Source organism: Lissotriton helveticus, chromosome 2_1 (assembly GCF_964261635.1).
Source record: "Lissotriton helveticus chromosome 2_1, aLisHel1.1, whole genome shotgun sequence".
NCBI classification, from domain to species: domain Eukaryota; kingdom Metazoa; phylum Chordata; class Amphibia; order Caudata; family Salamandridae; genus Lissotriton; species Lissotriton helveticus.
Window position 1 is genome coordinate 895516626 of NC_136059.1, and position 22424 is coordinate 895539049.

The 22424-nt window shown below is 42.1% G+C and overlaps 1 protein-coding gene across 1 annotated transcript in view; it reads left to right on the forward strand.

Moving 5' to 3' along the window:
* Positions 1 to 22424, forward strand: part of ROR2 (receptor tyrosine kinase like orphan receptor 2) — a 361950-nt gene that overhangs the window by 195016 nt on the left and 144510 nt on the right. The gene's annotated exons all lie outside the window — the stretch shown is intronic.

Here is a 22424-nt window from a genome sequence, read left to right on the forward strand (position 1 = left end):
AATCTTCAGCCACAATCTTCAGCCATTGGTCACTGTAATGAAAGCTAAACTGATACCTGCACTCTCTTATGGAGCAGAAATAATGATAGGTTCAGAGGCCAGCTTCCTGAACAAAATTGTGACAAGATCCTATAAACAAATCTTCCAGTTGCCAAGATGTTCATTGCCCGCCCAAGTAAGGCTGGAGTTTTCATTGATAAAGCAGTTCTCCGCCAGGCCTGTGGCATTAGTTAAGTGCTGCCACAAACTGCTGTCAGCCACTGGCCAATTTAGCCTGTTCTGAAAACAACCATCAAAGGGGGAATGGTGAATATAAAAAGTACCTCGAAGGAAGCATTGAAAAACTCAAATCGGGCGACCTATGGCGCTTAAATACATCTGGCCAAGTTTTCAGAATGGTGGTGATCAAATCCATTAAGCTGCAAAGTTGGCTGAACAAAAAAGGCAAAGTGGCTAAGCGGTCACATATGTGGCTGGTGCTGAAATCCTATGATGTTGCAAAAAGAGCTCTCCCTCTTGGAAGCCACATACTCCCTGAAAATCAAACAGAAATTATTGACACTGATACTTGGTGATATTCCAACACTAGACTTTTTACCAAAGTGAAGGGAAGTTGAGGGGGGACCTGAAATGCCGTTTATGTCATCAGGCAGAAGAAACTCTGCTGCATGTTATCTGCATTTGCCCTGCTCTAGGCCACCAGTATAGAAGGATGTTGAAAAAGGAATTGAATGCATTAGGGATTAGTTCTTTTAGATTAGCACTATTTGAGTCATTTGATCCCAGGAATACAATGCTTAGCATTCGATTGGTACAATTCTCAAACATCTCTAAATCCCTTGCCAAAGTGAACCTCAGAACTAGGCGGGGGTCAATGTAAACTGTTAAGAAAGGTCTTGCTAACAATCCTTGAAACCCATCCATATCGTGTCCGGCTGCTAGGGACCTCCTGTGCTTGTCGGTTCCCTATCCCGTCAGGTTGGATATTAAACCAAATTTCTCCAAACATCTCCCATGACCAAATATCAGCACCGTTGCACTTTTCGCGTAATTTTGCACACTGCGTAGGCCTCTGTCAATTTTATGTTAGTGCATCACCATCATGGGATATTAGGTAGAATCAGGGCCTCTATGCTTTCATTTTTTATTTTAGCCACTGATTAAACAAGACCGAAGTCCTGCACTTTATGCTCTATTTTGCCTGCACTGATAATATCAGTTATTAGCTCAATTGCTTCCGTGCACACTGATCCTATCTGATTGCTTGTTTTCCAAATGTTACTTATTTATCTGGGATTTCAGCTGTTTTTAGCAATGTTTACGTTTTTTATTGACTAACCAACGAATATTACAACTATATAAGGACCAGCCTGCACAGCTCTCTGCACAGCCTGCACAGCTCTCTTTTCTTCTCCGTTCTCCTCTAGAACCCCTACACCTCATAACGATATATGGGGATGTAAAAGGCTAGTCATGATGTTTTAATGACGTGACTAACTCAGCGACATTTGCCTCTCTTTGTTACCAGAGGGCACATACCCTGCTTATCATGTTGGTAGAAGCCATGCTCTACTGTGGTAACCCCTTGTATTGCAAGGTGTCTGTCAAAACTTGCCCTACAGAAATATAACATGACCAGAGCTGTTTAAAGTTCTAGCCATTGTCTCTCATACAACTATGGGAAGATGAGTGATAGCACTTACAATTCTGTTGTTTTACAAGGTTTTTCAACAGAAACATTGTAAGGAGATGAGTTAAAGGACTTCGGTCAGACACATATGCATCTTATTAACACGCTTGTTTCCGTATAGTAATCGAAAAGGAGCAATGACTGCAGCACTCATCACTACTTATGGAATCGATTACTAGATAGCATATGGCACAGTACCACACTGTAAGCCATGGTCTCTCAACCTACAAATGCCGAACATAGCTATTCTACTCTCGGCAAGGCCTACATGATTTTGTGCACTGGCTGCTGAATGGAAGCTCTTGTGCATGGAGCCAGAACACTTACAAATGGCCTTTTCCTCCCAAGCATTTAGATCCTATACTCGGCTTTGGGGGTTTAAACTCATACATTCACGATGATGCGGTGAGCAAAATAGGGGACAATTGTGTAGTAGAAAAAGAACATTCCCCATGGTCCTAGACACACCACATTTCTACTTTAAACACTTGAATGTTAATTAATAATCAACGCACATGAAGATGCTTTCCTATCTGGCAATTTGAGAATCAGCTTATTTTCAAGTTCCCATTTTCTGGGTAAACCTCACAATGAAACACTGCACAGGAGTGCTTCTGTATCTTACCAGTCGGTACAAAAATTAGGAAAATCACCTAAAGCCATTTCCTCCTTATCCATACATATTTTAAATATTAAGGCAAGAAGAAATCATTTTAAGATGTGTTCTACAGATGCCTTAATGATTTCTGACTGATACTTCAAGTAAACAAATACAGAAAAGCCCTGTTAAAAAATTTAATAGAGAGGATTTCTATAACATTCTTCTATTTAAGTATCATGTTCAGCCCTTTGCAGAATCTTGGAACGTGAACAAATGGCTGGTATTTTCTCTGGGAAAGGGGCAACCCCACACACGGTTTATATAAATGATTATTATTATATAGCGCATAAATATGTTTTTTTTGTGCTGAGGGTGATTTGCCACAATTTGCTACTCCTGGCATATTAGCAACAGGGTTTCAACATTTCGGATTACTATACACAACCGGCTGCAGCAGAATCTTTCATGGGCTCTTGGCCACATTGCAGACACTTCTCAAGTTGCTCGTGTCTGAAAAGTATAAATCATGACTGGCGTTATCTAGAGCTGCATCTATTAGACTTGGCGTTGACACAGCTCCAGTGTTTCAAGCCAAGACTCATGTGAGAGGCATGCAGCTGAACTCTGTCTGAAGTCAAGCAAGGGTACCTTTAATACTTACAAAGGATTTCCATGTAAGAGGCTTTGCATTGGGTGGAATAACCCAAAACTAACAATATGCTAATGTTAATTTAAGAAGAATAGAACATCGGGCTGCCAGAGTCCAATGAGCAGAGTGGTCACACAGAAAATGTCAAATCTCGGGATGCGTGCATGCTGAAGGTATTTTATGGGGTCTACTGTGGTTGATCTCTCTTTGAGTATTGTCACAGAATTTTCTGGGTCACCTGTAGTGATGCGAGTCCTCAGACCTAGAACGTGTTTGTACTCGCAGCATTATTTTTGGGGTAACAGAAAACTGAAAATTCAGGAAAAATGCTAGCTGTCTCTGCTGATGATTCCATTATAGGGCTGGTGAGTCTTCTGCAGGCCAGGCATGCATAGATGTTTCTGTTCTTCTGATCATATTTGTTTATTTTAATATGTAAAGCTATAAAACTAGATCTGCCCCTTATTGTGCTAGCTGCACTTTGGCATCCCCAAGAATCAATGAATGTCCTTACAACCATGGCAGTGTACAGGTACAGGAGAAGGCCTTTTAACTACTGTTGAAGTTTTTTTAGAGCTTAAGTAATTGCACACAAGTGCACAGAAAGATGTGAAGCACTGATGTGCACAAATCTCTGTTTAATACACAAACCTGCTCTTTTCGTCTATTCAGTGTGTTGTGTTTTACTTACTATGTCAGAATGTTAATATCTGGAACCCTGTCTATGTCATTGGAATGCTGAGGTTCAGGTGGACTTCACTTGAGCTTGAGCTTGAAGCAGGACTGTTGGTGCTGTTGTGCTATTTATCTTAAATAAATGTATTCTTCAAATAAATACCTGAAGACATCTTTATTATACTGGCGACGAGGCATTCAGCTTGATTGGGGACAAGCATATTCAGCAATTTATTTAAGATAAATAAATTTATTCTTGAAATATATACCTGAAGACATCTTTATTACACAGTCCCATCAGCAAAGCCTCTGCCTGAATTTCATGGCTAACTGGTCTGCTGCCTGATCTATCAGTCCACATGACTGTGTGTAGGTTTGGCCTTTCCTGCATAACATAAGGCCTTTCTAAACTCACACGATGCACTAAACGTTTGACAATGAGTGAAGGGCTCAAAGCATATTAGGAGTTACGCACTTTACCTGTTTTTTGCCAGAGAACGCCCTGTAAGCTATAGAGTAGTAGACACAAGGACTGCCCTAACACTGCTTTAAGTTACAAAAGTGCTGAAGCGTGACTGTTTTAAGAACACAATCAGCACAACAAAGTTACAGTCCACTTCCAACTCACCTGGAATCACTCATTGTACCTTTGTCTTTGATCCTGCACAGCGCATTCTGTCTTTTTTCTAGGTTTGAATCATATAAATACCACACATGTACACAGGGGCAGCTCTAGGGCGGTGCCACTGCACCAGGCGCTAACTTCGGTTGGGGGCGTCGTTAATTATGATTTTAAAAGCACTTGCTGCTTCCTCACCCCCAGCAATTTTCCGACAGCAATAAAAATGTCAAGATAACTCTGGTGATTAATGTGCCTGCTAGAGAGAGAGAGAGAGAGAGAGAGAGAGAGAGAATTTTGTCTAGTGGAAGTTTTGACTCATATAAGGTAGCACAGAGAGTTACTGTACAACTGCTGCTAAGAACGTGTGCCATGCAGATTAAAGAGTGCTTATAATGTAAATAGATCAGTGGGTTACTGCTTTTATCAGAGAGATCCTATTGATACTTGCAGTTTATGTGTTAAAATCCTAATCTAGAACAGTGAACAACTAACTGTCATCAAACAGCTGCATAAAAACTGCAATGTATAAGTTAGAGTGTTATGATCCCCCCCGTCTTTTATTATCCTAAAGTTGCAAAATGGGTTTATTTGGGTAGAATTCAATTCTTCTTATTAAACAGAACCCCTAACCATGGTGTTACGTTTTAAATTCTGAGTTTGTAGTTCTCCAGTCCAAGCACTCAAACAACACTGCCTACCAGTTAGGATGCCATGTCAGCCCTACACCTTGTAATGCCCTGGCTTATTTAACGTACACTGATCAACATACGTTTGATTGATTGTCTTTGTGTAATATGCGTGTGATGTAAAGTGCTCTAACACCCTACACTGGTATGAGTGGCGCTATAAAACAAATCAAATGCATCTATGAGATAGTGCTTATGGAGACTTTAAGGGCTCTGTTAAAGGGTGGTAGTGAGGGAATCCGTGGTGAAGGTGGTCTTTGGGGGGGAGGGCGCTAACAAACATTGCTGCACCGGGCGCCAGTAGCGCCAGCCCTGCACGTATATACCACATAGATTGTATGATCATAATGGCATTAGTATGTACATTTTGGAGTCTTGGGGTTGAATTATGAAGTGAGAAGGGTGGTTAGAGTGGAGAGAGGTGAACTGATTGGATAGTGTGTGGAATGTGGTGGAATGGATGAAGGTGGAGCACATGGTGTAGAAATTCATGGTAACAGGCAGGAACTATTCTGAAGGCTCGTATGAATTTAGGCATCCTTGGCAAATGCCCCCCCTCGATACGCACCCAGTATATCAGTGCTTAATTTGAGCCAGTGGTTTCTGGCACTTGTCAACACCATCGCTTGTGACAGTATGACACAAGGTGGCTCTGTTTCGTTAATTTAGAGATGACCATAACAACAGGTGATTATTCAGTATACATTTTAAATTACTATTACCTGCCGGCCACAGCATCCTCATAGCTTCGGAGGCCTGAAATAGTCCGAATTCTCTCACTTGTAGAAGTGTGATGGTTAGCAGTTGTATTGTCATTATCAATGGCAGAGCTGGTGGAGGCAATATGAGGTTTAAGCTGCAGTCGACTCCAGCCAGAGCCCTGGACCTATATATTTTTTTGCAAATTAATTACTGTGTCTTGTTCATCCTACTCGCTGCAGAGAACACACAATAAAAAAATGGTAGACTATGAGGAAGTAAAGAATCTACTACAATGTAGCCAATAGAGTTATCTTCCTCTAACAGCCTCACAGCTAGGAATAATGGCTACAAAATAATTTAAAAAAAAGAATTAATCAATAAATGTTACATATCTTTTGCTCTAAAATAATGCTATTTCAGAATTCAGGTATAATTTAGATCTCCTTAGACCCACAGCAAATATAATCTGGTTGTAGAAGATTTTCAGACAAACGTTAGATTTATATGACTAAGGAAATCTCCCTGGACTGACGGCAGAATCTGTGCCCATCAGAGGGCTTTTCTGAAACTCAGGGCTCCGTTTTTGACTAATTATGAGCCAAAGCCAGTGGATGGCTTTTGGTCTATACTTTTAAAACAGCACACTTTGTGCCTGATCTCTAGTTGCTTGTCTGACTGACATCCACAAAGCTCTAATTTCAAAATCTATAACCTTTGCGCAGGGACGAGTTATTAACCTTTCCCCGACTGTAGGGTTCACTCTTCATTGATCCACACTTTCCTGAAAAGAGAGCTCAGAACTCATAAGACTCAGTTAATTACACATCAAGAGCTAATGTTTCCTACCCGACAGCTCTAGTGCCCCAACTCCTGCAATATGTTGAATAAAATGAAGTTTCACCACTTTCAGGTGGGTAGTAGACCTCTGAGGCATAGGATCTGTCTCAAAGATCTGTGGGAGGAGATCATGGCAAGATTACCACCCTGGGCCTAAGAGCAAGATTAACCCCTGGTCCATTTCGATATTGTCTGCAGCGCTTGACCTGATGGACCACTCAGCACTAGTGGATTGTTTGGCCAGATTACGAAAATGAGCAAAATCCAAAGCAGGTGTCAGTTCTTCTCACAGGATCCTTCCACCTAATACCATTCAAGTCAGCATAATCTCTTTAAAACTAAATTACACCTAGAAACTATTGTGTTGCCTTTTCTTTAGCATAAAGTGCTCACAGGAGAAACATTTCGTTCCCTGGCCATTATATTGTGGGATGTTTTACCATTTCATCTCATAAACACTTTGGTCAAATTTACATTCAGAAAAAACACAAAAAATCCATCTTCGGACAAGACTCTTCCTTCTGTAGCTTAATGCATTTAAACAACTACCCTGTACTCTCTGGCACCGGAAACCCTCTTAACACCATCTTATTTAATATAACTTAATTTTATGACCAGAGGCTGTATTACAGAAAGTGCACTGGGTTCGCAAGGGCATGTACACCCACTTTTTGTGCCTCCAGGGCAATTTGATATTACAGAAGGGGCTGCAGGCGCTTGTGTGGCCCATTCTGTAATACAGATAGCGCTGACGTGGGAAACAGCCTTTACAATGAAGACTGAATCACGCATGCCTTTACAACGAATATGCCTTTACCACGTTGTAAAGGCATGAATGGTAAAGGCATATGCGTTTTTGCCGGCTCAGTTGCATGCAAGTTCAATGTATGTTAAGTGTACTATGTGTGACCCGTACCGGGCCAGGAAGAGGGGGGAGATATGGCCTAGGAGCACAGCTTTTGCATTTACAAATGAACTCTCCACATCAACACAAGAAAAATACATTTACACTTACCAAACCATACTTCACACGGGAAAGTTGTTCTCACGCCATCCGAACACCCGACTTCCGAGGAGCTCTCCTAAATTAACATTGACGGCACACACAGACAAGCTTCCAAAGTTTCCACTTTTATAAATCCTTTACCGTTCAACCCCTTATTTTACATGGAATAGGACATAGAGATACGCTATACCATTCATAACGTACTCTCTTCTAAAAAGAGCAAGCAGTCCTTTCCTCCATGGGAGACCTCCCCGCTGGCATATACTCTCTAACAGTGCTGCAGACCCCTGTTGCCACTGCAACCAACAGTTTGCGTTGCAGCCAATGAGCTGTGATGCACACGTGTACATCACACGCACCTGAATTCCTGGATAGCAGTGCACAGCAGGCTTACAAACTCTGGGATTTGTTTGTGCTAAACACATATATGGATTATACTTACCATGACACTTTTAGCATACACATGTCTTTAGCAAGCATGCCGTTACCACATAAAATTACGTAGTGCAGGCAGGCGTGGTAAAGGCATATGCGTGCAAAAAGTTTCATTGTTAGGCATGCGTGTAAAACACAATGACAGCGTCATAAATGCATGCATACTTTTGGCATGCGTTATTCCATCATACAACCTACTGACACACATGTAGTCTCAGCTCTATGTCAAGAGGGCATTGCCTTATTTGCATGGGGGTGTGGCCCCATGCAAATGAGGGGATCTCTTTACCTCTGCGCCCGCTCAATATTATGGACGTGGGCACAAAGGCAAAAAAGCTGTTACACAAAATGATGGCGCACTATCAGTGCCCCTCCGGATGGCAGCTCTCTGGAGGGAGGAAAGGGGAGCCTATGGACACCCCAGACATCCTGTTTCAGGCAAGTGCAGTCACTCACTGCACCCACCTGTAACGGGATCTCTAATCCCTCTTTAAAGTGCAAGCGGGTTGCCACCTGCACCCTGACACATGGAACGTCTTTGAAGCAGCCGGTCCATATTTCACTTGAATGCACAGCCCCACAGCAGCACGAGCTCGCAGCTGTCCTGGGGGCAGCGCATTCACTGTGATAGGGCACACTTTCTCTGTTAGTGCACGGTGCACTTATTTAAAAGTGCACCATGGCGCAAACAGGAATACTGCTCCCTATGTGTAATAGGGCACCAGGTATTCTTTCATTGTATGCTGCTTAGGTAGATGGTGCTTGCTTGATCACCAACAGTGCTTTGGAGCAAAGAGAATTCTGGCTGTGAGATCCTCGAATATTAAAGTGTAATCCAACTTTACCTAGTTCAAAAAACTATTTTGTCAGACAATCTACAGTTCAACTCAGTCTCAAGTCCTTGGGTTTTGGCCATCTCTTGCTGTTGGCATGAACTAACAGTGAACAATGCTTTTTCATGGGTTTATTTTAGATAATGGCACATCTTTCTGTACTTCAAGATCACCTTCTTCATAATAAAAAACATTTAACTCATTCATTTCTGGCCACATGGACATTTCTTTTAGATTGAATGGCAAAATACTTGATCATTAGGAATTCAAAATGGAATTTGTATTATTTAGAAAGGACTGAAGAGATGGTTTTGCTAACTTCCTATTTGAGCATTATAGAATGAAATGTTGAAAGATTGACTCCTCCCCTTTTTACGTCTCAGTTATAGACAGTTTTTAGATGTCTCGTGTTCAAGATCTATTGTCGGCTTTGGGGTAGCTCATTACTTACCATTAGTTGTCTTTCTTGTCACTCTCATTTACTTCCTTATCTCATGGCTTTTCTTCCCCTTCATCTGTTTATCCCTTCATGGAGCATAGCTTCTTTATCATCATTTTGATTGGATGATTTCCATCCTTCCTCTATTCACATTAAGGAAATTACTATTTTCTTGTACCATGCCCTCCATGTTTTAGAGACACGCTTTTGTGCACATTTAACTTTTTAAAATTTACTTCTGTATATTTTATCACCCTTCGCCTCCAGCGCCATGACACATACCTGTACATGGGTTATGGCGCTTGCTCGCTTACACAACGTCAAGCTTTTTTTACATCTTTTTTTTTTTGCTGGGGCTGCACAGCATCCGCAAAAAAGCATTTTTTTCTCTTTTTTGCCAATAGTGACTAGCATTGGCAACACCAATATGCCTGCATTGGCAGCCAAAATGCGAATCATGTTGGATTTGCTAATGCTTGCATTTATATAGGGATAATGGACTATTTAAGCCTGGTAAGATTTGAGGTCGTTTTTGAGTTTTGTCCAGCCCAGTTTGTTGATTTGTGTTGCTAATACGGTAAGTACTTCTGATGAACCACTTTATTTGCTTGTCGCTTTTGTGGCTGGTGTTATTGGTGTGTTTATCCTCAATGGGTTAGGTATCCCACCCTGTATACAATTGTTCTTATCTTAATAATGAAAAGCGAGGACAGCTTGACTATTTGGATTTATATCAATGGTTTGAATATTTCAACAAGCTCCAGGAACACGTTTGTAAAGCTTTATTACAGTGATGTGAATCATGTTAGCCTGTTCTAAACCTTACAGTCATTGTATACGTGTGGTTACTTAAAAGCTAATTAAGTTGCTGACCACACAATTGATCGTGCTTTTGATATCCTTTCCAGGTTTCAACTCTTTCTCCTATCCCTGGTGCACCATCTGTGTCTAAAAGGAGTTGCAAAAACAAGACAGATAGGGAAAGAATGTTCCAAGTGGATCATTGCTGATTTCAGTCTTAGACATTCATCTGAGGCTTTTTTCCCATTTTATGTAAAACTTCCTCACCACTTGTGTGGCGTCTATCTCAACATACAGCAATGAGCGTTCACAAGTGGGTATGATATAGGGTTATCTTTTATACACATATACTCAAATAGGAAGTACTCTGGAGTCGAGGGGCCATCCATTGTTGCATTATCAATCTATTATACCAATCCTGACACCCACATGGATTATGTTAAACATCATAAAACTTTCAGAAGGCTCCACATTCATGTAGATGGCATGCTCCATCACGGGATTCTTTCTCATATTGGCCTGAGATCTTAAACAATGCGCGCTTATTGTGGGAGCTCTTATTGGCCCTACTTTCAGTGATGTTAAAATCAGAGATCAGCCAAAAAAAGGAAGGGGCAAAGAACACTAGAATGATAAAGCTACCTACTAGCTCACAAATTATGTGTTAGGTTTTGCATACAGCTTGCATGCACTGTCAGCAAAAGCTTTTTTTTTTTTAAAAAAAGATTAAAAATAGGCTGAGAACCTACTCATTACTTACCAATACTTACCATTAGTTGGCATCCACTTCACTCTGGTTTCCTTGCTTCTTACTGGTCATGCCTCCTGCTTCCTGCTCACCTTCTCTGTTTGTGCCCAGTGTACTTCCACTGGCCATGTGCTGGTCCAAGTACTTTTTTTTCACCTATGGCCATGGACTTATAGAGTGCATGGTACTGTACGGTCTGCCCCCAACCCCTGCCGTCCATTTTCCCTCATGCCCTGCTGACCATTTACACCCCACCACCCCCTGCTGTCTGCACCTCTTCCAATCAGCTAACCATTAATATGAACATATTTTTAAAGCAATCCAGGTAATTCCTTGAAAGGTTGATTTAGCACCACCCCTTGGACCCTGCAAAACACATAAATGCTCAAGGGGATTAGATATGAAGAACACAAACCCTTGGAACAATGTAGTTTGCCTGTGTACATCTATACTTTTTTCATAAAAATGGCCCAAACAGTATAGGTGCATACTTTCTTTGTGTTTTATACAAATAAACTATTGGAAGTTTAAATGTATGTTTGATGGCATGTGTGGCTTTAGAATCACATGCTTTGCATGAGTCCGCCATCTAGTGTTGGGCTCAGAAGTGTGCAGGTTAGTTCCAGTCATGAGGTGTAATTACTCCTCCTTTTGCTTTCAATGCACATTGTCACCGATTCCATTGTTAGCTAGATTATTTACCGCTATCAACTTTGGTTGTGTACTCCTCTGCTCCATCTCATCATCGTTGAAAAGGTAGCATTTAGGCCTCTAATGTCGGTATTATTACTAATCGCATTTACTTGTAGTATCATTGGTTGCCTATCAACGCCGACACGTTCCAGCCGAGCGCGGCCCACTGGCTCGCTGTTCGGGATGGATTATTCTTTTCCAAGTACCATTCATGTTATGCCCAACTGGTGATGGAACAGACACATTTTCGTTTTTGCCCACGCTGCCATGCTAAGTTTCCACACACCAACCAACACCTGGTGTGTAACTTGCGCTTGTGCTTGTGGCCGACTCATCAGGAATCCATCTGTGAGACATGTAAGTGATTAAATCAAAAAAGGCACTGCAAGTTCAGCATGCAAGATTACTCCAAATGGCCACAATCGACAACACTCCAGACATTTTTGGATCCGAAGAATGCCACCACGGGGTACAAGCTCAGGCCTCGGCAGCTAACGACTGATCCTTTTCTCATGGCAACAGTTCAGGCTCTGAACTTGAAAGCGAGGACATTCCACTGGGTCAAACCGTGAGTAGTGAGTAATGTGCCCCATCCATCCCAACCACAGTCTCAACAAACTATTCCTAGGGTCGGCAGTGTCGCTTAGACCGACCAAAACCTGCGCACGGGCCACCACTGCCTTTGGGCCATTGTCGGCACCGAACAGCTATATCAGAAAAGCCTAGACTGGCTCGGTACCCAAGCATAAGGCCCATGCCCACCAGCCATAGGCCTTTAGTCGAGGCTCGGAATCAAAAACCACGGCACGTAAACCTTGGGGAGCTTTGGCACTGAAATCAAGTACATTGTCACCAAGAACATTGGCATAGAAAACTGCTTCAGAACCGAAGTCACATACTTCAGTGAAACAAAAGAGCAGGTCCAAAACTGTGGAACAGGTACTTGAAAGGTTACAAGAACATCTTGATGCCAGACAAAATCAACTGCTGATTCACCCAGAGACTGGTAGAATTATTGCTGCACCTCCACAAACCAAAGAAACACCAGCAAAGATACAGTTGACTTTTGATGAAGCATTGGACAGCTCCTGCCCTCCAAAGTACAAGAAAAGGGTGGATAAGGCCACCAGTCCACCACCCATTAGCCTACCACCAACACCAGTGACACCAAGGACATGCTCTCTACCACATTCATAAATGCAGACTCACACTACTCCCGAGAGGGTTCTATTAATTCTTTCCAGGAACATGGGGACCATGGGGATGATGGGGACTATTAGTCCATTCCCCCCCAAACTGTGGGACACATACAACACAGACCCGCCTGCAGAAACGGACCTGTATCTGGCTAAACCTCATTAGCCATGAGGAGAGACCATAACCTCCTCTCCTTCCGAAAACAATTAAAAACTTGGCTCTTCCCCTAAACTCCCTGTTTACTGACCTTCCCCTCGGAAGAAAAAAACTAGGTCCTCTCAGCGCTGGGATGCCCAAGGGTAGCTATGCGCTCTACAAATCCTTTTCCAAATTCCAAATTCCCAAAATTCCAAACCTTCCCCTCCAGATGATACTACAACATACCAGGACATCATAGGTAGAGCAGCTAGTTATCATAAGTTTCAGCACCACACAGAACCATTGGAGGATGATTTTTTTTATTTGAAACGCTTTCATCCACTCAACGGTCGGCACAATATCTGCCCATGCTTAAAGGAATGCTTAGACATACCACAGACATTTTCAATGATGCAGTAAAAGCAAGGCTCATTACACCATGAGTGGATAAAAAGTATAAGCTGTTCCCTAAGATCCATCATTTATAAAGGTCAACTACCTCCAGATTCCTTGTGGTTGCTACAGCAGGAAAGAGAGCAAAATCTCAAACATCTGGCGAGGCACCCCCACCAGACAAAGAGGTAAGGAAAATAGATGCTGCGGGTAAAAGAGTGACAGCACAATCAGCCAACCAATGGAGTATAGCCAACTCCTTTGGTCCCCTTTCAGTTAATGACAGGGAGAGGGCATATTGGGATGAAATGGAGAGGCTCCTTCAATATTTCATAAAACAATATAAAAAAGGGCTCTTGAAATTGTTTCAGATAGCTAACACCTCCATGAATTGTAAACTGGATGCAGTTTAGGGATTAACACCAGTGTCCTCATACAAGACATGCCTGGCTCAAGGTTTCAGGCTACAAATCAGAAGTGCAACAAAATATTCTGGCACTTGCTTTTGATGGAGAGAATCTCTTTGACCCTCAAGTAGACACTTTGCTTCAGAAAATCAATTCAATTCAAGGAATATTATAGGGAATCATGCAGAGGGAACACTTCCAGAGGCAGAGGTAAAGGTGGTTACAATAAACCAGCAGCAATCACCACAAAAACTTGAGTTACCTGCTATTTGCCCCAATCATTTTACACCTGTCTGGTGAAGACTTCAACAGTTCTTGGGCACACTATCACCTCTGACCAGTGGGTGTTGAATATTATCCAACATGGTTACTGCCTGCAGCTCAGCTCCACACCTCCAAACATTCCACCCCGCACATACAGGCTGTCAACAATCAACAGCTGCTCAAAGAGGAAGCAAAACCTCTTCATCAAAAGGGAGAAATAGAACCTGTACCACTACACCAACAGGGCCCAGGATTTAACTCAATTTTCTTTCTCATTCCCAATAAGCCAGTCCTAGACCACAGACCCCTAAACAGATACATTCTTTCAGGGCACTTCCATATGGCCACTGTACAAGATGCCATCCTACTACTACAACAAGGTGACTTCATATCTGCATTGGACCTAAAGGACACCTATTTTCACATTCCAATTCACCCAGCACATCGACCGTACCTCAGATTTGTATTGAACGGAAAGCACTTTCAATTCAATGTACTTCCATTTGGGTCACTACAGCACCTAGAGTGTTCACCAAGTGTCTAGTTGTAGTAGCAGCTCATCTGCATAGACAAAACATTCACATTTCCCATACCTGAATGACTGCCTTATCAAAAGTTCAGACTACTATAATCCTACTTCATCATCCAGGTTTCACAGTCAATACAGTCAAGTCTCATCTTCAATCTCTTCAAATACAACTGTATCTCTGAGCCATTCTCAATTCTCAAACAGGGATAGCATACTCAAATGTATCAAGGATTCAGTCCTTTCAAAACCTTATCTTACAGTTTCAGCCTCATCAAAGAATACCAGTAAAAACTGTAATGTGTCTCCCAGCCACCATAGCATCATGCATAACCATAGTACCATATGCCAGACAGCCTATGCATCTGTTGCAGGAATGCTTACCACATCAGTGGTAGCAAGTGAATGGTCAGATGGAAGATCTAGTGTTGATCAGCTGTCAAGCTTGCCACTCTCTGCAGCCGGGTAATTCCAACAACCTTTTAAAAGGACAGCCAGGTTGGGGAGTGTATTCACAGGAGTTAATTGTTCAGGGTAACTGGACACCCATTCAAGCCCATCTCCATATCAATCACCTAGAGCTTCTAGCTGTTCATCTAGTGCTGAAAGCATTCCTTCCACACCTCATAGGCAAGGTAAGTCTCATCAAACAGACAATATGACTACCAAGTATTATTTGCAAAAACAGGGGTCACCAGGCCACCTGAATTATTTCACTTGGCACAGATGATCTGGAGGTATGCTTTCCGATACAACATTCACCCACTAGCAGAGTACATATCAGACTTTTGGTAAAGATTCTTGTTTCCGGTCCGATCATAGGTTATTTCCAGGACACTGTCTGATAACAGAGCGCTTTATAAATCTCCTACATTAACGTTACCATAGGCAACAACATTGTGGATCTCCTCTGCAGAAGTTGACAACAAATTCACAAATGGGAGCTCAATCCACAAGATCTCCAACCATTCTTCCAACTATGAGGGGTCACCAAAACTTAGACCCATTCGTAATGGCAGAAAACGCCAAATGCCCAAACTTCGCCTCCAGGTTCCAACACCCACAGTTCAAAGGCAAGGCACTATGGGTGAATTGGTCAGGGATATTTACTTATCCATTTCCACCTCTCCAACTGCTTCCATTTGTGATTCTCAAACTACGACAGACATCTCAGACTCTCATTCTAGTGGCTCCCACATTGGCCAGACAACCATGGTTCACCACACTACTAGAACCAGTCGTCCCACACCAGGTACTTCCCAATTGGTAGGACCTACTAACCCAAAACCAGGGAGAAATGGAACACCCAAATCCAAAATCTCTCGGTCTTGCAATCTGGCTCCTGAGGTTTTGGAGTTTGGATACTTAAATTTACCTCAACAGTGTATGAATAATCTTAAAGAGGGAAAAAGACCCACTATTAGATCATGCTATGTGGCAAATTGGAAATGAATTGTTAACTATTCAAAGGATATTGACCCATTAACAGTAAAGCTTCAAGACTTGGCCTGAGGGCTGAACTCCGCTCTGTTCATGGAGTTTGCATAAGTTTTTGCACTCATGGGAGCTCGCTGAGTTCTGAAAAACTCTGCTCTGTGTAGCAGAGTTTTTTCCCTGCTTGTGCTCACCAACAGTAAGTTGGCGAGTGCTAGTGAGCAAAATCCAGTGCTAGGCTTCTGGTACTGGGTAGGTAACTTTTTTCTTCCTTGGATAACCTGTGGACTTGTGCACGATCTAGCAACTGGTCTGTCAATACCTTTTTAGCCACCCCGCAACAAGAACCAGGGTCATCAAAATGTTCCGCCTTGCCCAGTCCATAGTGTTTCCTTGACGTGGGCAAGCCAAGTACAGCTGAGACCCTATTTGCATGCTAAAAAATCTTTAATAATAACTTGGTTCAGAACTGCTTCCTTGTTCTGCCATATAGAAATACACAGCAAGGTAAGCCTGGTTTCCATACAGTCCTCTCTATAACTAAGTCCTAACTCCTCGTGACACATACAGTGAGGGGTAGTCTGAGTCCCCAAATATACATCCTGCAGAGGACTGCCCCATCTGGCCCAACCACTGTGACCCATCCTGCCTACAACCCCCTAAACGGTGCTACTCTCACCCTTGCACTGCTTTATTCTTAATTTTGATCTGATATTTCACATTGCTCAAGTGTAAAAGGTCATGTCTGAGAAAGTGGTGCCTTTGTTTGTAGGATAAGCAATTGGGGACGAATTACATGTTGATGTGTGATCAGATTCCTGCAAAAAACAATCCCCACCTAGACCGTAGAGGAGGCTGACTTTACTGGGGGTAGAAGCCTCATGGTGCCAGTTTGTATGTGGTTAGACTGAGCTTGTCAGTTTTCATTCATTATAGAGTCGAGGACATACGTGTTTGTTGAAGCGAAAGGGCTGTTTCTTTAAAGGCATTGGGTGAGTGAGCGTCGAGATCGGCTGTCTTTCCTCCCTTTGTGGGGACTGGGTACACAGCGCCAGGAATGTCGCTGCTTTGTGACACGGATTATGGCCGCAGTTCACTGTTGAGTGTTGGAGAGGGAATGCGGCCTAAAGGGAAAGGTGTGAAAAGCCAAACATGCCATAACAAACGCGTTAATCCACGTGTGCAGAACATCCACGCTGAAGTGTTCAGCGGAACCCAAAGTAAATACAGTGACGCTAAAAGGCCAGGCTGCTAAAATTAGTCACCAGAGAAGCGGCCGGGCCGGACCCAGTCCACAACCGAGCTCTCCGCTGTGGCATTTCTCTTGAACACCGTTTATTTTACTGTGGCTAGCTGCATGTATTTTTGACAAGCATATGGAAAATGTCCTCCGCAATGTAAACACCGTTGTGTGGGTTTTCATTAAAAGATTTTAACTGTACCAGGGAGTCCCCGGTAACAGGTAGCAGGTCTTGTGTCAGGACAGCTCTGTGTAATATCTGAAATAAAACAACAGTTACATGCCTTCATCAAAGTAGACATGGCGACCACCCTCGTTAAAAAAGTCCAGAGTGTTGTCACAGTGGTTGGCTCTTTTAATATTTGCTTGCTGCCATTTTGACATAGTTTTAGACGTTCGAGAGCCTCGTCTTGGTGAGTTAAAACTGCAGCATTCTCCAAATGCCTACTGCCTACCACGTTGTCACCTAGTCACACGATTTGTCAACCACAGGACATGTAAACTGCAATGTTTAGTAAGCTACGTACTCATGGAACTTAGTGACTGACTGAAAGATTGCAGATGACTGCACTGTACATTTTTTTTAAACATATTTTGTTACATTTAGTTGAGCACTGCACTATGCCATTTTTGTTTGACGATGAGGTGACTATTGGCAGGGTACTAATTTAATTTGCGAGAAAACCAACATATAAGGGCCATATGTACCAAAGCAAAATGGGTTCGCAAATGCCGAAATTCACAGAATTCTGGCGTTTGCGAACCCATTTTCGCTAAATGGTATGTGTGATACATTTTTGGTGCAAAATAAGGAATCGCTAAATTTGCCATTCCTTATTTTGCGATTGCATTTAAGGAATTGCAAATTTTGCGATTCCTTAAATGCAATGTATCAATGAAAAAACCCACCAAAATGCCATTAAGGAATCGCAAATTACCACCAACTTCTAGTTGGTGGTAAGTTGCGAATTCTTTTCAAAAATCATTTTTTTAAGCATCAAAAGGTGCCATGTGACGCTCATACATGCCCTTAGGGCATGTATGTGTGCCATATGCGCACACATGTCATTTTCAGGGGTGCAGCAGGGTGTTCTTGAGACACCCCTGCACCCTTGAAAATATTCACAATTTGCGATTAGCAAATTGCTAATCGCAAATTTCCCCTTCATTCCTATGGGCCTCCTGGCCCATAGAAATGAATGGGAAATTTGCGATTAGCAATTTGCTAATCGCAATTTAGGAATGTTAAGGAATCGCTAAAAAGAAGCGACTTCCTACATACATACCATTTTGCGATTTCTAAATAGCGATTCCTTAAAAATCGCTATTTAGGAATCGCAAAACGGAATGTTGATACATACGGCCCTAAGTGTTTAAAGTTTATCCCTCAGAACAAATATTTACACTTACTGGAATAGCCCACAGTGAGAACTATACAGAAACATTTGATGACGTAGTCAGTATACAATTATTGAGCACTATGCCCAGTATTTCGACATGGCAAGACTACCCATGGCCCATCTTTCAGTTCTTCATTTGCTTGACCTTTTGAGTACCTTATACAACAACTCTGCTGTAAACTATGTTGTCCCATCCACCATAGCTAAAGCACCTCAAAGTATTACTGTTTCCCATTATCTAGGAGGGTTTTAACGATAATTAAAAAATATATATATTTGGGGAAAATAAACAAATTTACTACTTAGACTTATTCTAAAATGTAGTTTCACGATAGTAGTAAAGTATCACATAACTATTTATAATAAATATTGATTGAATTTATATTGAAGTTATGATAGAGTTAAAATATACAAAATATACAGTATAAGCCGTATTAAAAACATAAACAAAATTGTATAAGGCCTATCAATACAGAATGCAAGAACGCTGAAACAAATAATTGGACCAACACACTTGATGATAATGGTTTATAAAAGCAAAGCCCAAGAATGGAAGAGTGGTGTCCCTTAGACATGGAGCCACCTGGTCACCCTACACAAGTAGAGACAGGCATGCCTAGCACAGAGGTACCACACACTGCTGGATACCATCTGCTTTCACGAGGAAAATATTCCAGCTCCTATTGGCAAGGTAATGCGCCTGCATGCCAGAGCGTATAGTTTTCTAAATCATTCTTTTGGCTATGGGCGTCGGTGAGGAGGACCTGAATATTTGAGCAGATATTAACAAACGAAGCCGACAAGCACAAGGTGTGCTCTGACGAAAAATAATCGGTTGGTAGAAAAAGTAGATATGTTCTATTTGAGATTTATGGAGTGCGATTGCCATAAATCACTGTTGTGCAGCACATATTTTTGGGACTGGAGGTGTTTTGCTTTTCGCCGCCACGAGCTGTAAAATAATCCATCATGCAATAAAGAGGCGGGTAATTGTCAGGTGGCTGTGCGTGTAGGCTGCAGGTGTGCTCCTTGTTGCATCTGTGACTGGGCAGCCCGACTTTTAGACTATAATTTAGCAGCCGAGGAAGGAAGTCTGGACCCCGTCCAAGGTTCTGCCACGTTCTGAGAAAGATTTAATTTGTATTTTGCTTTTGTTTTTGGGATAAAGGGAGTGCCCGTAAATCAGGCATAACAAAGATGGCACTGCACGCAGACAGACAAAAGACGTGCATATTTGGGTCTGGCCAAAGGCATTAGGAAACAGATAGGACGACCTTCTGGTATGTACCAGATTAAATATCTAAATGGCTTTTGATTTGTTACTCCTGCAAGGTTTATGTCAGAATATTGTTAACAAAATTTTCGTCCGACAGTAATATTGTGTAGTAAATCGTGCAACAGGGAGTAGAGTTTCCACATTGGGCCGATATTCTTGTAAACAAAATTTCGGACGTATATTTCTATCAGATTATATTTTCATTACCATTTTCTGGTACCGTACACTGCTCCTAAAGGTACTTATTTCACTCTGAATGGAAACAAATATATGATTACTAAACCTCTTTAAGACATCTGTGGAATATATTAAGTTCTAGTTTGTGTAAGTGCTGCATACCACCTGAGACAGTTTCAGAGTGCTCAGAGAGTGAGACATTAGAGAAAGATGAGAAGTAACACTTGGTGTTTGGAAGTGAATTCAACGGATGGCTTGAGCAAGAGAGGAGCCCGCCTTCTTGTAAGCCAATAAAGAGATCTTGGAACGCCTTGTACATGGAAGGGCGAGATTTTGATCGATACCTTATCACTATTGATCTAAACCCCGATCTGGTCGACTGAACCTTTGTTGCCTGTCATTGAAGGAAGAAAGTGCCTCTGCTACCAAGTTAGTACACCCAATAAAGGACCCCGCTCCAAAAGATCACAAACAACTTCTAGCTTTCAAAAGTTTATTGTAAGGATAGGATAAGCTGCAAATACAGACATCTCAGAATGAGATTCACGAGATACACAGGTCCAACTACATACATGTGCTCTCGGAAAGCCCTCAGACGAGCAACGGAAATTACCAGCACAAGTTCTAAGAATAATAAAGCTATCAGCATTGACGCATATCTCTCCTTCATTTAAGTTGGAGGAAAACACACAGGTTAGGCTGTCCCTACCCTGCTCTAGATGGTATCCCTACTTAACCAAGTCTCAACCTAACAAAAGTGTCAGCAGTGAATGACCCCCAAGGGAAGTCACTCACTCTTAGTCTCTTGGTGAAAACCTATAGTTCTCCAGTCATGACCCCTCTCTGCCTACCCATCCGCTCTCTAAAGGGTCCTCAGGCATCTGCTCTAACTCCACCCAGGGGTGCTGTCCCTAATACAAAACAGTCAACAACATTTGAGACGCCCCTCATGAGACGCCCCTCACGTGGTGTAGCTTCTGGCTTTTTCCATGCTGCTTTGTATTGGGCCTCATACGTTGGAGTTGACCTTGCTTCTCAGACTCTTCTCCGGCCCGCTGATACCCCTTAAACATTCCAGAACCCTCCTCCATGTCTGGGCCGTCTACTGAACAGACCTCTATTCATATTATTTATAATCGGATCCTCCCTTTCTCTTGCAGACAGACATCTGCAGCCAAGAACCCAACTCTCATACTTCCAAAAAGGTTCGCAACATTTCTCGGCCCAGACATGTACGTGTAAATCAATGTTAAAGCATTTCAGGCCTACAACATTTCTCATAATAATTATAGCATTCAACTTCTTCATTAATTAAAGCATGTTAATACTCTTATTCTATTATTCAGTAAACACATCTATAAATCATGGCCCATTAATGCAATGACCAAAACATTAGTTCAATCTATGTCGTGAAAAAGAAACACCTTCTAGCTCTGGCCCTGAGGCCTACCACATTCTGCGTTTAACCACATGCCATCTTATATTTTAGCAGCTACACGACATGGATTTAGGAATAATCACATCTAATAAAATCATATAGTGTCACACATTTCTGTATTAGTTCCATTTCTACTTAAATCTCTACATTAGCTATACATTCAGAATATAATTGCAGATACTACTAGCACTCATGGCATTTCTCCTCATGATTTGTGCTTACTACAGGTAAGTGTGATGCACTCATACATTTAGGTCAGTTTGCGCTCTCTCAGTTCCCCCCTTTGATGACCTCTCGGGGTCATCACTAACATTTAAACTGCAGTTATTGCTAGCATAACTTGTCTCTGCGCTTCCAGAGCCCTCAGACTCCTGTACTGATTATCTTGTATGGCAGCCAATCTCTGCAGCTGCTCTCTTTGGGCCCTTTCTGACCTTCTTGCTCTGTACCATTTGAATACCCTCACCAATCCCCACAATATGATCCCACAGATCAATATTATGATGATAGGTTTTAGTATGTACCACACAAAGCTTTTGCCTAAGGTGGAGATCCACCCTCCAACTTCACTCATTCCGTGGCCCACCTTTTCCCAGACATTTTCTCTACTCAAGTCTTCGATCTCCTTGTGAATATCAGTTATGTTCCTAATAACTTTCTCAAGGGGCTTCGAATTGTCTGGAATGTAAGTACAACATTCCTGGACCTTCAAAGCCTTACAGACTCCGCCCTCTTTTGCTAGTAGGACGTCTAACGCAAGACGGTTCTGAAGAACCATAGCCCTTATCGATTGCATCTCTCCTTCTACCAGCATTAAGGACTGAGCAGTGCTGGCAGACAACCTGTCGACGACTGTTGCCAGTCGTCTAATTTTAACATCATTAAGGATTAGTCCCAAAAGAGGGAACATAGCTCCAAAGACATCTCCAACCATTTCTGCATCTCCTATATCTCTCCTTCCCCTCGATGATGTCTTGCCCTCGATGATCACTAAGTCTTGTGCATGATATATTTTGGGGAAGACAATTGCTAGGTAACATGATCCATACCAGTTGTCAGGTAGTCTCACGTAGGCATTTCTTCCACATACAAAATACACATTTGGAATCACTTGCAT